The sequence below is a fragment of the Dicentrarchus labrax genome, unplaced genomic scaffold (genome assembly GCF_905237075.1).
Source record: "Dicentrarchus labrax unplaced genomic scaffold, dlabrax2021, whole genome shotgun sequence".
Classification (NCBI taxonomy): Eukaryota; Metazoa; Chordata; class Actinopteri; family Moronidae; genus Dicentrarchus; species Dicentrarchus labrax.
In genome coordinates this window covers 525,782-541,254 of record NW_026136723.1, presented here as the reverse complement: position 1 = coordinate 541,254, position 15,473 = coordinate 525,782, and the positions used below count along the sequence as shown (strand labels likewise).

General features: G+C 36.9%; 1 long non-coding RNA gene across 1 annotated transcript; it reads left to right on the top strand.

The window, feature by feature from the left end:
- Nucleotides 1-7,752: 7,752 nt before the first annotated feature.
- LOC127358178 (uncharacterized) lies at nt 7,753-9,656 on the top strand. The gene is made up of 3 exons (XR_007882390.1): nt 7,753-7,815; nt 8,423-8,533; nt 9,530-9,656. It is a non-coding gene; the product is annotated as an uncharacterized LOC127358178 (long non-coding RNA).
- Nucleotides 9,657-15,473: the final 5,817 nt, after the last annotated feature.

The window sequence follows — 15,473 nt, the reverse complement described above, 5'->3', positions numbered from 1 at the left end:
TTTATTGCATTCATGAATAATTAATGACGAGGCATTTCGCTGGTCACATTCTTTAAAGGAAATCTATGTTCATCAGTTGATTGTATTGAAACAAAGCTGTCACTAAACCCACAGTGCGACAGGAAACCTGAAACTTAAAAACCACCGTAAATCTTTTAAGGTCATTTTGCTTCCGGAGGGACGACAGCAACACTTAGAGCTGATTCAGGAATCCATCAGTTCACTTATTGGTAAAAAAGAAAGGTGCTCGGATTACAGAAAACAAACCTTTTGGATCCCTAGCAGAGCTTTTTTTAATAATTACAAACTCAGACTTTAAAATACTTTAAAAAATAAATAAATTTGCTTACAGACATGCAGCATATTAGCTTTTAGGTCAGTTCTTCTTCTATCACATGATATATCATCCATTGTTTCCTGCTCTTTATAAGCATTGTTTACTGAAATACAGTATTTAAATAAAATTTATTTTGAAATATTAGGTAATAAGGTAAAAGATCACGCACACACACACAAAATGTCAAAGATTACGCAATAAAATACCAGACTTATTTCCATTAAAGGCCAGTTTCCTAACAATCTGCTGTGCACGGTTTACATCCAAAACCCAGCAGTTAATGTGCTAACAGGACCACAATCTTTCCTTTACGTTAAGAATACTGCAGTTACTGTGTGTATATATTGGATATTAAAAAATACTGTATGTATTTAATCATTTTGTATGTTTTTATTTCTCTCTGTTGTAAAAAGATCTTGATCTCAATGGGATTACCTGTTCAAATAACAGTTATATGTATTAATATATTCAGAGTAAAAGAAGAAAGAACATAATCTCCAAACCTTGTGCAGATGACATTAGCAGCGCCTGCAGCGTATTACACTACATGTCGCAGTCACACATTCATACAGAGGCTGCCATACAAGGTGCCAACTGCTCATCAGAAATTAAATAATCCCATTCACACACAGGGAGCCGTTTGGGGTCGTGCACGGTCGTGCAGACAGGAGGAGCCGGGGATCAAACATGGTACAATCATTCTGTTTTCCAGCAGATCAGAGGAAGGAGGAGCTCAAATATTCTGGTTTTTAGGGCAGGTAACCGGCTGCAGGTACAGGTGTCTGTTCAGCTCGTCACAGAGCACATTAAGGATGAGCTTCAGATTATAAACTCATCCTGTTGATGTTTCTGTGAGATCTGGATGAAAATGTAACAACAGAAAGCTGGAAAAGAGAGAAAAAAGCTCAACAGAGAGAGAGAGAGAGAGAGAGAGAGAGAGAGAGAGAGAGAGAGAGATTTTTTCTTTTTTTTTCAAGAGCAAAATTAGAGCATGTGGAGGAGGTAGATGTGGCCGAGCAGATATGATTCAGAGGGGGCAGCTTGATGTGAGGTACTTCTTGAAGAAATGAACCTTTAATGATCCCCTTGGGGATTCAGTCCTGGCCGTCAGCGGAGGATGAGGAGGGACTCCACGGCTCTGATTGGACGAGGAAGGTCAAACTCTCAGGTCTCACGCAAGCGGACAGCACACGGCGTTAGTGGACACCTGATTTGTTTTCTCTGGCCTTTCTCAACCCCCACCAGCCCCCCCTCCCTCCTCTGGACAGGAAATCAGTAATATTCCCCAGAGGCTTTCTGCACTCAATATGGCTGCTGTTGGTGAGTGTGGCAGAGGTTTAAAGATATTAGCAGCTTATTAAATATCAGACATGATGGAGGTTCCTATCTGACATGAAATTCTATTTATTAAAGATTGCCAAGTTTAACACTGGACTAGCCTTTGTTAGCAGGTTTAAGACCACATCGTAGAGTTAGATGAGAAGATCAATATCACTCTTATGTCTGTACGCCAAATATGAAGCTAGAGTCAAGGGGCGATTAGCTTAGCTTAGCATAAAAACAAGGGGATACAAGGGGAAATAGCTAGGCTGGCTCCGTCCGATGCACTTTATTATTCTTTGTGAAATTCACAATGCAAACTGGGGCTGTCGAGCAGTGAGGATGATTACGTGGTTCTCTCACTTGAAAGTAGAATATGAATAAGGAAATATTGGGGTCAACAGCGTCAAGAGCGAGGAGAGTTTCACCCGCTGATAAAGGAGCTGTCTCCTGCGACTTCCCAGCAGCGTCCCATTTGCCATTTATTTCATGACCCGTCCCACTCTGACTCTTTAAATATACAGCAATAGAAGTCATACAGACTAAGCAGTCCAACTTTTATACATATTTTAACGCACATGTATCGGAACAGCTTTAGAAACCTGCAAGAGTTTATTCCTAAAAAGCTCAAATATGTATCGGAAAACAAAGATTTTATCAACCATTTCTCAAAAACACAATAACAAGTGAAACAGAACAGTCTTCAGATGACTCATAACTACAGCACGATGGTCCACAGTGTTCTTTACTTTTGTGCTCATTTTCAGAGCAGTTGTTATTCTGGAAACAAGCTCGCTGCGTCTCAGCTGTTGGACAAACTAAAAGTTTTGGAGGCCATTGTAATCTCGTTAGAGTACATACAGTCCTAACCAGACCGGACAAACCAGCACAGTCACAAAATCACTGAAGACAGGAAAGGAGTCCAGTTGGGGCCTGTCGGAGCGTCAGAAGACTGTTGATTGTGGGACAGCTTGTTGATCTCTGCTCTGATGTGATGTTGATTGACTCATAGTTTAGTTTCCCCTGCAGGCTGTTTGCATGTCAGCCTCCAATCAGAGGCCAGAGACTGGAATGTGTCGCATCTCATACTTCCATCCCACCTCCGTCTCCGCCCGATTATACCGTCTTACAAAGCTAAAACTGCATCTAAAGCTCTCCGAGAGGACACTGGGGGGAGTTGTCGCGGCGAGCAGCTGTGCAGAGCCTCCGGCGGTTCACAGGGTGATAGCGGGGGGGGGGAACTTTTCTCAGGGCATTTTCCGATGTCTGCTCGAGCACCACCACCACCTCCAACGCTCATCTCTATAGTAACATGTATGAACGGATAAGCGTCAAGGCGTAGTAGAATGTAGGTCAAAGCAAAGATGGCGTCCTCTTGAACTGGCTGTAAGGTATGTAAGGTATGCACGCTCAGGAGTCTGGGAAAAATTAGGAGGAATTCTTTGGACAGTTTCAGTTCATTTGAGAAAACACAATGATCACGTTTACCCCGAATGTTGATTTCGGGAGCGTTGGAGGAAATGTTGTACAGCTCGTTCAACGACAGCGTGTTTCATAAAGCGTGAGGAGGAAGAAAATTAGCTCTCTGTTTCCGTTCCTCCTGTTTTCCCCTCTTTTTCTCATCGTGTTCAGCCCTTACATCACTTCCTCCGGGGCAGGAGGGAGGGCGGGGGGGGGGGGGGCGTTTGACGCTGCAGTCGGCGCAGCGCTGCTCTCAGTGGTGGACCTGCCAGACCTCAGTACAGTCAACAGACAGGGATGAGTCAAAGTGTCCTCTGGCCAGCAGAGAGTGCGTCACTCATGCACATGAGCAAACACATGGACTCACACATAGCACACACACAGACACACACATAACACACACACAGACACACACATAACACACACACAGACACACACACAAGCATGCACAGCAACCCATATGCAAAGGTGCCAACGCCGCCCAGAGAACACCACGTAGTATCTCCAAAATGTCAAAGTGTGTGAAACCAAAATGGTTTTCAGTGAAAGTTCTTGTTCATCCTGTTGGGTTTTAGGATAAATGTCCCTCGAGAGCAGCAGATAAAGTTGTTATTAGCTTTAATTTATCCACCGAGCTCTTCAGACTAAACCGAGCTGCTGAAGCCATTTTTCTATACGCATCAACATTGACTTGTCTCTGACCTTATAGCCATTACAGCTAAAGCGCACAGGAAATTGCTTTGGTGAGCTCATTCAAGACAACATACACAACATGGGGCGGGGGGGGGGCTAACATCCTAACATCAGCTCATAGAGACAATGGTGATGTTTATAATGTTTATCACATTCATTTATCACAACATTTGCTAATTAGGCTGATGGGAGTGTTATTAGTTTTGCAGGTATTTGGTCATAAACCATACAATACGTATCACGATACCCGGGCTACCATCCGATATATCGCGATATGGGACCTGCACTCGTTTTACAGTTTTTTCCAGTTACTAACACACTAAAATGACATGCATAGCACAATTATTTAAAGTGACACACAGAGAGCAAAACCTCTTCTCAAGTCTCCAAAACTCTAAACACATTTTCTGCTTTACACACATTTTTAAATGCACTGAACACGGTTCTCTGCATAAGACACAACAATCTGACATAAAGTCACATGTTTGCTATTTCAAAACACTGCCAATCAAAAAGACACTACATGAGCTGATTGGCCAATATATGATCCACCTGGCCAAACACCTCAATGGTTCATTGTTACCACTTCAATCAGGAAGAAAGCACTAGAAAAAGACCACAGGTGAGCATATTTCTTTTCTACACATTTTTTCTGAAGGTTAATTTTCTTTTTCAGTTTACTTTTGTTCTTTGTGAGCATATTTTTGTTCACCCCAATATAAATATATCTGCTGTGCATATGTTGCACTGACTTGTTTGGTGAAAAATAAAAAAATAAATGTTTCAACAGCATGTGTGTGTATGTGTGTGTGTGTGTGTGTGTGTGTTGGCATTCATCACGTCCTGGGGACAACAAACTGTTTACACAGTCACGTCATGGGGACCTCTAACAGTATGGGGACGAAAAATGAGGTCCCCTAAAGGGAAACTCTTTAAATGAATGCAGGAGTCTATCGAAGGTGCCTGTGTGGTTTTAGCTTTGGCCCATTGGGCATGTTTTCCAGTTAGTGTGTGTGTGTGACGCATGCTTGCGCCCTTACTGTATGAGCTGGTAAGGCACTCACGTTCCACCACAAATCTTCCAAATATGGTATTTACCACTTCCTGGTCCCCATTAAAAGATTTTAGGACAAACACAATTTTCAGTGTTTAAAGGGAATCGCAAAGGCTCTTCAATTAAAGATTTTGTCACATAAAAAGGAACTACAACACACAAGTAACAATATTATCTTATTTACTTACTTCTATAATCATTATTTTATAATACATTTTAAACACTAATAGGTTAATAGTGTTAATTAGTTAGTAGATATTAGCTTTAATTAGCAACAAACTAGTTAACACAAATTTACAATTTTTATAACAATTTTAGCTTAAAGTACTTTTTACATATATATTTTCATTTAGTTTATACAACTAAAAATAAATATTTTAGTGTTAACAAAATTTAAAATACATTCAGGTAATAATTTAGTAATATATTTAACTTAATATATATATATAATATATTATAAAAAATTGTAAAAGATTTTATATTTAAACAACTCATGTTAAAAAGTCATTACAGGTATTTTGACTACCAAGGCTCAATTTATTTTTATCTTTAAATACAGTAAGTATTACATCTACATAAATGGTTATTATTTTACTACAAAAAATAAACTTACTACTTATAATTATTAATATTATTTTATTATTAAAATAATAATTTAAATAGCATAAAAGGAGATTAACAGACAAAATATGGGAAAAGTTATAACAAGCCTTAACCCCATTTTTCAGTTTATCTTGCATTATTCTTTTCTGTATGGGTGTGTATACTGTGATTGTGCATCTTCCTGAGTCTTCTTCAGCTTTGTTACACTGTTAGGAGACAAAATATACCTTCACCATTTATTGAATTTAGATTTGTACCATGAGTTATAAACAAGCCAAACACATCTCAGCCATAATAACTGAAAAACCTTTGATTTCACTTAGAGCCTCTAATTTATTGTAATAAACTAAACAAACTTCTTGTCTCTAAATGCCCTTCACATTTCACTTCATATAATATTAATTTTAACATTTAATTCAAAACTCAGATCATTAGATACTAGGTAATAAACTGCCATCAAATGCACTAATAATTCAATTTTTTTAGACTATTGCCACAACTAATTAACATATAATGTCTTTTTTTAATTATTACTTTTCTTACAGACATGGTGTATTTCCCTATCTTCATTCTTCAAAAGATTTTTATAATACAAGAACATATAATATCAAATCTCAATAAATCTTTATACTATCATGTTCATTATTTCATAATAAAAACATGGTGAAATTTTACATTACAACTATACTTTATCTAAACCATAATATCTCCTTACACTTAGCTCATATTAAAATGAAGGCATATTTTTTATAATTAAAAAAGTTTACATACACTATAAAACCTCTCTACTTACATAATAACAATCTTTCTTTTAGGTTTTAGTTAAAAATTATTTTATTCTAAATGCAAATATGAAAGATTTTTAGACAATTTTTATTACTTTTCAAAGTATTTACATACACAAAATACTATGCCTTTAAACAATTTGAACATATATTTTCTTAAGCTTTATAGTTTTTACAACATTTGTTAATAAACACCCTGATTATTTAAGCACACTAAACACCTTCTTTTAATATATGGAAATAAAAATAGCCAAATATAAAAAATTTCTTCACGTTGGTTCATTTATTTCAGATGCAGGTGCTTTCATTGTTAAACAATTATACGCAAGTATAAACACATAATTAGCCATATACCAGAACTTCTGTTAAGTTAACGTTTTGTAATTTTATAAAACAATATGCTGCCATCCCTCTATTTCACAGTTGGATGTGTTCTCAGGCTCAAGCTTCCCTTTTCTAAACTAACATGGTCATTATGGCCAAACAGTTTGATTTTAGTTTCGTCAGACCACAGGACATGTCTCAAAAACTAAGGTCTTTGTCCCTTGTGCATTCAAACTGTAATCTGGCTTTCTATGTGTCTTTAGTAATGGCTTCTTCTACAAGTGACCTTTCAGCCCATGTCGGTAAGTACTAGTTTCACTGTGATAAAGACACACTCTTACACTTCAGCCAGCATCTTCACAAGGTCTTTTGCTTTTGTTTTGGTTGATATGCACTTTGGACCAACACGTTCAACCTGGACACAAACCGTCTCCTTCCTAGTGGTATATGGCTAACCCATGGTTTTATACTTGGGTATAATTATTTGAACAGATGAACGTGGCACCTCAGGCATTGAAATTACACCAAGGATGAACCAGACTTTAAGTCCACAATTCTCTTTGATATCTTGGCTATTTCTTTAGACTTTCCATGATTTAACAAAAACTCTTTCAGGTGTTTACAATACATCACAGGTGTGTTTTTTAACTAAATGTTGTCAATAAACTATAAACTTAAAGACATACATATCTTGGCCAATTTTTAAAGCATAATAATTTAGTGTATTAAACATTACTTAAAAATATAAAAATGTTCTAAAAAATCCTTTTATTATTCTGGCATTTAGCAAATAAAATAATTTGTTTAAAAAACAAAAGTATTGTTAATTTATGTAACAGTAGGAAAAAACATATGTGTCTTTTATACAGTTATAAATTTGGTTTAACTTACATATTTATATGTAATTATTTAATAAAGTCCCTTCAGTTTTATTAATCATTAAAACATATGATATCAGACAATTTTAATGGTTGATGGAGGAGGAGGAAATATTGAATTTGATATTTTGTCTAAGTTCGTCCTTGCAACACTTTAGAAATTTGACATTAAGAACATACATTAGTGTAATTAAATATTATGCAGTGATAACATCGGACTTAAACTTTTTTCATATTTTGAAATGTTTGCAGATGACCATGAATGCAGCTGATGTGTCATCCTGTGGAAAGCTCCCACATGCTGTCTTGTTAGAGACGCAGATGACTGAAACTTTGAGTCCATGAGACACTAATCAACAGGTACATTCATGTTTAGCACTTAAACTTTACTTCTAGAATATTTCTAACTCACCGTTTGTTGCTTTTTATGCCCTTTAAGCAGGTAAATAAGCTGTTTTTTAAATGCATCTAGAAACATAATGGTAATAGGATATTCAGACAGATTTTAATGTTCATAGGATGTTATTTTGATTAAATATCACCTTCTGGGACATTCACGACGTCCCCATAGCATCTTACATCAGTGTATGTAGCTGTGTGTTAAGTATCTGACAACCTAGAGACTTGGTCTAGCATTGGTCCCCATAAGGAACCATGACTAAGTGTTATAATATGTCGCTTGTTTATTCAATATGTGTGAAAACAGGCAGAGGTTGACTTTTTTTCTTTTTGATGTTTGAGGAATGGGAATATTGATTTGTCATTTTATTTTGATCCTGCTATAAGGTGTTTGCCTTCTTTCTCTTTTTCTCTCCTTTGTTGCCCCTTTGTTGTTTTTTGCTTTGAATCTTAACATTTAGAAATTTTTGTCATTAAGAACATGCATTATAGTGTAACTAAATATTATGCAGTGATAACATCGGTACTTAAAACTTTTTGTTTTTTCTATATTTTGAAATGTTTGCAGATGACCATGAATGCAGCTGATGCTGTCATTCCTGTGGAAAGCTCCCAGCATGCTGTCTTGTTAGAGACGCAGATGACTGAAACTTTGAGTCCATGAGACACTAATCAACAGGTACATTCATGTTTAGCACTTAAACTTTACTCTAGAATATTTCTAACTCACCGTTTGTTGCTTTTTATGCCCTTTAAGCAGGTAAATAAGCTGTTTTTTTAAATGCATCTAGAAACATAATGGTAATAGGATATTCAGGACAGATTTTAATGTTCATAGGGATGTTACTTTTTGATTAAATATCACTCTATTCTGGGACATTCACTCCATAGCACATCTTACATCAGTGTATGAATAGAAACTGTGTGTTAAGTATCTGACAACCTAGAGACTTGGTCTAGCATTGGTCCCCATAAGGAACCATGACATGGTGTGTGATATGTCCCCACTAAGCTTGTTTATTCGATATGTGTGAAAACAGGCAGAGGTTGATGGAGGAGGAGGAATATTGAATTTGATGATTTTGTCGTTGAAGTTTCGTGCCTTCTTGAATTTAACATTAGAAATTTGTCATTAAGAACATGCAGTAGTGTAAATAAATACTAAGCAGCGATTACATCAAATTGAACACTTGTTTTTCATATTTATGTTTACAATTACAATATTTTAGATGTAGTTATATTTTAAGGCTGTCTTTCAAACGTAAAAAAGTCAATGTTTTGCCTAAACTTACAAATCGCAAATGTTGTAAATTTGATTTGTCCTAATTATTCAGATTCATTTTCAAGGTATATTTTTGTGACAGCACAAACGGTGTGTTTGCAGACAAAGGAATATTATCTATGTTCAGAAGTATAAACATTCACCAAGTCAGACTTCAGTTTCAAAATATTTTCTTGTGTTTAGACTTTTGCTGTTTTTAGGACCATTTGTTAACATCACTACTCCAAATATTTAAGTGCATGTGAGAAAAGTATAATATAACATTTGCAATTAAGTGGTTGATTAACACTGTAGGAATTTTAAACAATTTTAATTGTATTGTCATAATATAGTACACTGGGATTGTGTTCAGTTCCAAGGATATATGTCTAAGTAACTTCTTTTTGTCCTTAGATGAAAGGCACAGATGTTGAAGATTCAAATGAAGTATCCGACTCTATACAAGTTTGTATTGTTGCTTTCAGTTTTGTCTTGAGAGAACGCAAATGAGCAGGACTCAATAAAAAGTTTAAATGTATAATTTAAATGAGAGTTTGACTTCTTGAACTAAGGGAATTATTTTTACTATGAAGTAATGCAGCAAACAACACAGACAAACGTGAATACTAGTTTTAGGGTTGTTGAGTATTCTGTGACTGAGAAGTACAATATTCCACAGTTTCTGGGTAGTTGACTGTGGTTAAAAATAAGAACCATGTGAGACGTAAACGAAGAAAAACCCTTACAGTGAAATTAAGGTTGAAAAGTTTGATGGGTGAGACAACAATTTAGTAATTCAGTACTAAATTCTTGGTATAAGTGACCCCTGATATCAAGATTAAGTTAGAACAATGTCTCTAGTATAAATGATATGTAAATCATTTGATTCCCATTTTATTTGTATAACACATTGTATGTTTACCCTGTTTTCGCTATAAATAAAAACTAAAAAAATATATTGGTTCTGGAATAAATAATGTTATTGTGTTATGTACAGTACTTTTGTGCAGTTTGGTTTACAATGTGGAATTGTGATTCACAACAGTATCCAACCCTACTTAAGACTCCTCTTATATTACCACAAACCACGAGCACAGTAGTTCTTAAAGCTTAAAATACACATTTTCTTTAGTGAAAATATCCTAATGACACACTTTCTGCATTAATTTTGGTGCTGCTAAAGTAGATTATATCATTTGCATTATTGTGGTTTAATTCTAGTATTTGGTCTGATGCCTGTGGATAGCAGCTTGATAACTTTATGAAAAATCTATTATTAAAGACATAACCTGGTTGGTAGAGGACAGCTCCATTGCAGCTTCATAGCAGTTTACAGTACGAAGGAATCACAAAGTGGTTATATTATGCACTGCCATTGTTGTAGTGAACCTTGTGATCAAAAGAAGACAGGTAAAATGCAATAATCTGAGGATTATATCACTTAAGCTTGTTGTTTTACCATGGTCCCCATTAATCAATTGGAAATCTGTGTGAATTATGCAAATTATATTTAAATGAGGTCCCCCACAAACATGTTTACTGGATTTTACATAGGTCCCCAGTTAGCATGATGAAAACCTTACTTCATCAATTCAGATATTTGAAGTCGTGTATGAGCTAACCAACCAATGGTGAGTGTGCCTGATTTTTTCATACCTCTAGAACCTCTAGAAAGGGTGGTCCCCCATAGTGATGATCAGAAATTTGGTCCCCATTGCAAATGGTAACCAGTATGTGTGTGTGTGTGTGTGTGTGTGTGTGTGTGTGTGTGTGTGTGTGTGTGTGTGAACAATCTGAATAACTTTCTACAGTTTGAACTATTTTAGTATTATGTCAAAGCATACTGAAGATGAGAGTGCTTTTCATTATGCCCAACAGTGTGTAGTTGGTTAGACAAACATCTGGTAATATGAATGAAGTGTGTGCCGTTTGGGGCAAAAGTTTGATTTTGATAAAGCTATATGTAGTTTTGGTTGCAGTGCTTCATTTTGCAGGATATATGAGGGATTCTGCAGTTTGGGTGTGTGGTTTTGTGAGTTGTGTTTAGTATTTTGATAAAAACTGTAATCACGATCAACGTCCAACATCACAGCCCTCAGTTTACGTTTACAACACTGCTATCGAGTGGTTGGGGGTTTACACACAAACATCAACAGTGTTTTTGGGAATCGTTACGATATCACACAACAAAATATCACGATACTACGCGTATTGCGATTTTCTTACACCCCTTCACACCCCCATTCATCCTCTGGTGACCACGAGTGTCTGCGCAAACATTTAAGCTGCTTAAGCTCAATAACTTTAAAAGAGGTATTTAGATTTAAATTAAGTTGAGTTCACAGTCGTATGTATAAAAAATAACCCTGATGATGTAACAGTGATGTCACCAGGGTCATCTCCACTGGAGTTTTGGAAGCTGTGTGGTGCTGGTTGCATTATGGGAAATGTAGGAAAGGTTTTTTTGGACAATGACTCATACTTCGGCACTAAATGCCTTCAAAGCTTTTGGATATTGTTTTATAACCTAATTAAGAGATACAAGATACACATATGGTTGCACACGGTGGCTCAGTCACGCAAACACACACACGCAAAGTTAAACAGCAGTGCGCTTCCTGCTCTTCATGCATCTTCCCACCTGGACCCATTCACACACACACACACACACACACACACACAAACACACACACACACAAGGCTTCACGCTGCAGAAGAAGCATCCGCACTTGAGACTTAACTTGTGCCAAAACCCCTTAAAATCTCTCCCCTCCACCACCAATAAAAAAAAAAACATCTGCAGGCGATGACCTGGGTTAAGTCCTGTTATGATGTGGCATACATGCAGCCACTCATCCAAGAGAAAGAGAGAGAGGGGGGGGGTTCTGTGCAGCCGTCACACTGCCAAACAGCAAAACACGGCCATATGGCGGCACATCTCCATATGTCGCTGTACGGTTTACACGAGGTAAAGCTGCGCGAGGAGTAAACAAGCGTCGCTCAGGCACATGCACATGAAAGCAGTCAGAGTGTAAATAAGTGGGGCGGTGGTAGCCCAGAGGTGAGGGGAAGGATGGGGGCAGTGTGTGTGTGTGTGTGTGTGTGTGTGTGTGTGTGTGTGTGTGTGTGTGTGTGTGGTTGAGGATACCACCGAGGCGCCCTTCAGCAACACAGTTAACTCCTGGTTGTGTGTGTTCTGGAAGAGTGTGAGGAAGAGGAGCAGCTCTACATCCTTTCAGGCCTTTATGTGTGGAGTGATAGCTTTAACACAGACAGGAATCGAACCCGGGCCGCTGTGGCAAGCACTCAGTACCAGGTGAGCTACCAGGGTGCCCCTGAGTTTAATGAGTGCAGGGTTTGAATTCCTTTAATATCTGTCACTTAAAATACTTCTACAGACTCAGATGTTGTTTATTATTATGGTAACATTATTTTTTATCGTTTTAAAATCAGAATATAAACATTTAATCAGAGGTGGAATGTAACTAAGTACATTACTTATTGTACTTTACATCTCAGAGGCAAATATTCAAACATCTACAGCAGTAAAATGACACATACACACGAATGCAGCAGCAATATTCAGAGTCAGAATGAGATTTATTGCCAGGTAGGTTTGAACACATACGAGGAATTTATCTTGGTGCAATGGTGAATATACAATCACACACAAATATATAAATCACACAAATATCACACAAGAATAAAGTACTTATTATTAATCCAACAATGAGTACTTTTACTTTTGATACTTTTAGCTGCTAATACTTAAATAAAGTTGTATAATATCTATAATATCCATAGCTATATTTTCATTAGTGTATAATTAACCTGAATATAAGAATCATTGTGTTTTTGTTACCTTGGAAAGAGACGTTTTTATCTACAGACAACAAACTCTGTCAGTAGATCGAGCTGTGTGTGTGTTATTTGGAGCGGGAGGGTGAGTAACTAAATCCTACACATTGAACCTTTAAGTATCTGAATCTTTCCTCCAGCTCTGTTCGTAATAAACGGTTAATAACGCACTATAATGGAAGCAGAGACTTTAAGTCAAGTAACAACCGGTGAAGTTGACAACAGCTACATTAATAAACATCTGCACTATATTAGAGTGTGTTGTAAACATTTAATATTAATATGCTGCATATAAACGCTGAATTGACAGGTTAAAGTAAACTTTATTATTTATTATTAAACTCCTGAACTCCTTTAGTTGTGTTCAGTTAGCCAGGATTAGTCAATTGATCAGTTAGTTGATCATTAATCAGCCAATATTGATTTTTAAATGCAGAAAAGCCAAAAAAGTTCCAGCTTCCAGGTTCTGAAATGAGCATTTTGAGCCGTCGTTTGGATAAAATAAGCTAATTAAATATATAAAAGATCCTCTCCACAGTCCTTTATAAACAAAACAAGTAATTGAATAAGGGATTATGAATTAATAAAAAGAATCATTAGTTGTAGTCTTAGCTCGGCCCTCATAAGCTGAAACAGTAACAGGAAATTACCTTCAAAACACGAGGATTTTCTTATAAATACATCTATAATATATATATATAAAACTGTTCAGTGACTAGTAGAACGAAATAGTGCTTCAGGCTTTATATCCAGCTCATGAAAGTGTGATCAGAAGGTTTGGAAATAAAGCAGCACTGGTTACGTTACAGAGGACGTCCTGGAGGGCCGGCGAGCCGAGCTGCTGCTACCGTCAGCTCGACTTGGTAAAAAGCACCAAGATCTAAACAGTGGATGGTAACAACGTGGCTTCAGACTGGATCAACAGTCAGTGTGTGACAGCTTCTGGCAGACAACCACAACGCTGACGCAGGCACAAAGGGGAGAAGACGCCATCGACAGGCGACCGGTGAAACGCAGCGTTACCTGAATAAAATGACAGATTTCTCTGAGTTTGAACTTTGTTGGAAACATTTGGGATAATGTGAGAACTCAACTACATATAGAACATAAAGATAGTGTTAATAGACATTTTAATGCAGAAATGTTGCAGATTAGAGCTTTAAATGTGTGATGATGGCTGGCTGTGCTCCAGGTCTTATATGACTATATGTTTTCTGCTTTGTTTGACACATTTTTATTCTGTATTTTATGTCGTTAATCACATTTTATGTATCTAGGTCTGTGCGTTTCCCTTTGCTGCGACACTTTTTGAAGTTGAAGTTGAAAACTTGCGTCGAAACTTACTTCAAGTGTGGAACTTTTTTCTGATTGATATTCTGAATAAGTGACTTTAAGTAAATGATCTGTATGATTGTGTATCAAAAACTTTTAACTCTTTTAATGAGTGTTACATTAGTAATTCAGAACATACTGCATGTTAATGTTGTAGCAGGCCCAAGTGGAGCTGATTATAACTACTTTGTATTGTTAGATTGTAAATATTTGATCAAATTATCATGTTTTAATGTAAAATGTCCTACAAAACTCCTCCAAACAGTTCAGAATGGAAGTTAATGGTAAATAAAATGTAAATGTACTTTCCAGCTCTGCTGACGGGTGCAGAAAGGAGCCAATGAGCAGCAGCGATGGAGACTATATATGAATAAAAGGATCTGAACAGCAGCCTTGAGCCAAACACTCCAGCTAATGGGTTTCCTTGACAAGCGGTATGCAGCCACTAAAGCTTCATTAAAGCTTTATTGTTCCATACAGTAGCACATAATGCAGCCACACTTATGAGAGGCACAGCGCGGCTCCGTAATGTCCGTGCTGCTCACCGGTGAAGTGACAGGTGCGGCGGTAATGGGTGCTGCAGAGTGTTTCAGGTTTGCCTGTCGAGTCCCAGAAGTGCAGCGGCTGATCTGCAGAGTTTGTTCCAGATCAGAGAGTCCCAGAGTCCTCCTGGTTCCCGGGCTTTGGGACGGCTGTGTATCTCTGATGGTGATCACCAGTGAGCTGCTGATACAGTAATAACTCACTTTATACACACACACACACAAAAGAAACACTCCAAAAGACACATTTTAATGTCTGCATAGCACAACATGACCTGTATGTATCTGAGGGGTTTTATATGTGTTATTATTAGTAGTAAGGAGTCATTAGTATTGATGATATCGCTGTTATAATCAATATTAATCACTCAGGAAATATTTAGCCTGGTATTTAACTTTGTGGCTTTGAGAATCCAGGTCTTGTTTTGGGAGCAAACTATTGATTAAATTCCAGTATTTCACATGATATGTTACCTAATAACGATCTATTATCTTCAAACTTACACTTATTATGCCACTTTACTCTTAAACAACATGAAATTAAATATAATTAACCCATTTGTGCCGCACAAATCTGAAGAAACCTCCAGAATCGCTCAAACCAGTTGCTGTTTTTCTTGTCTTTG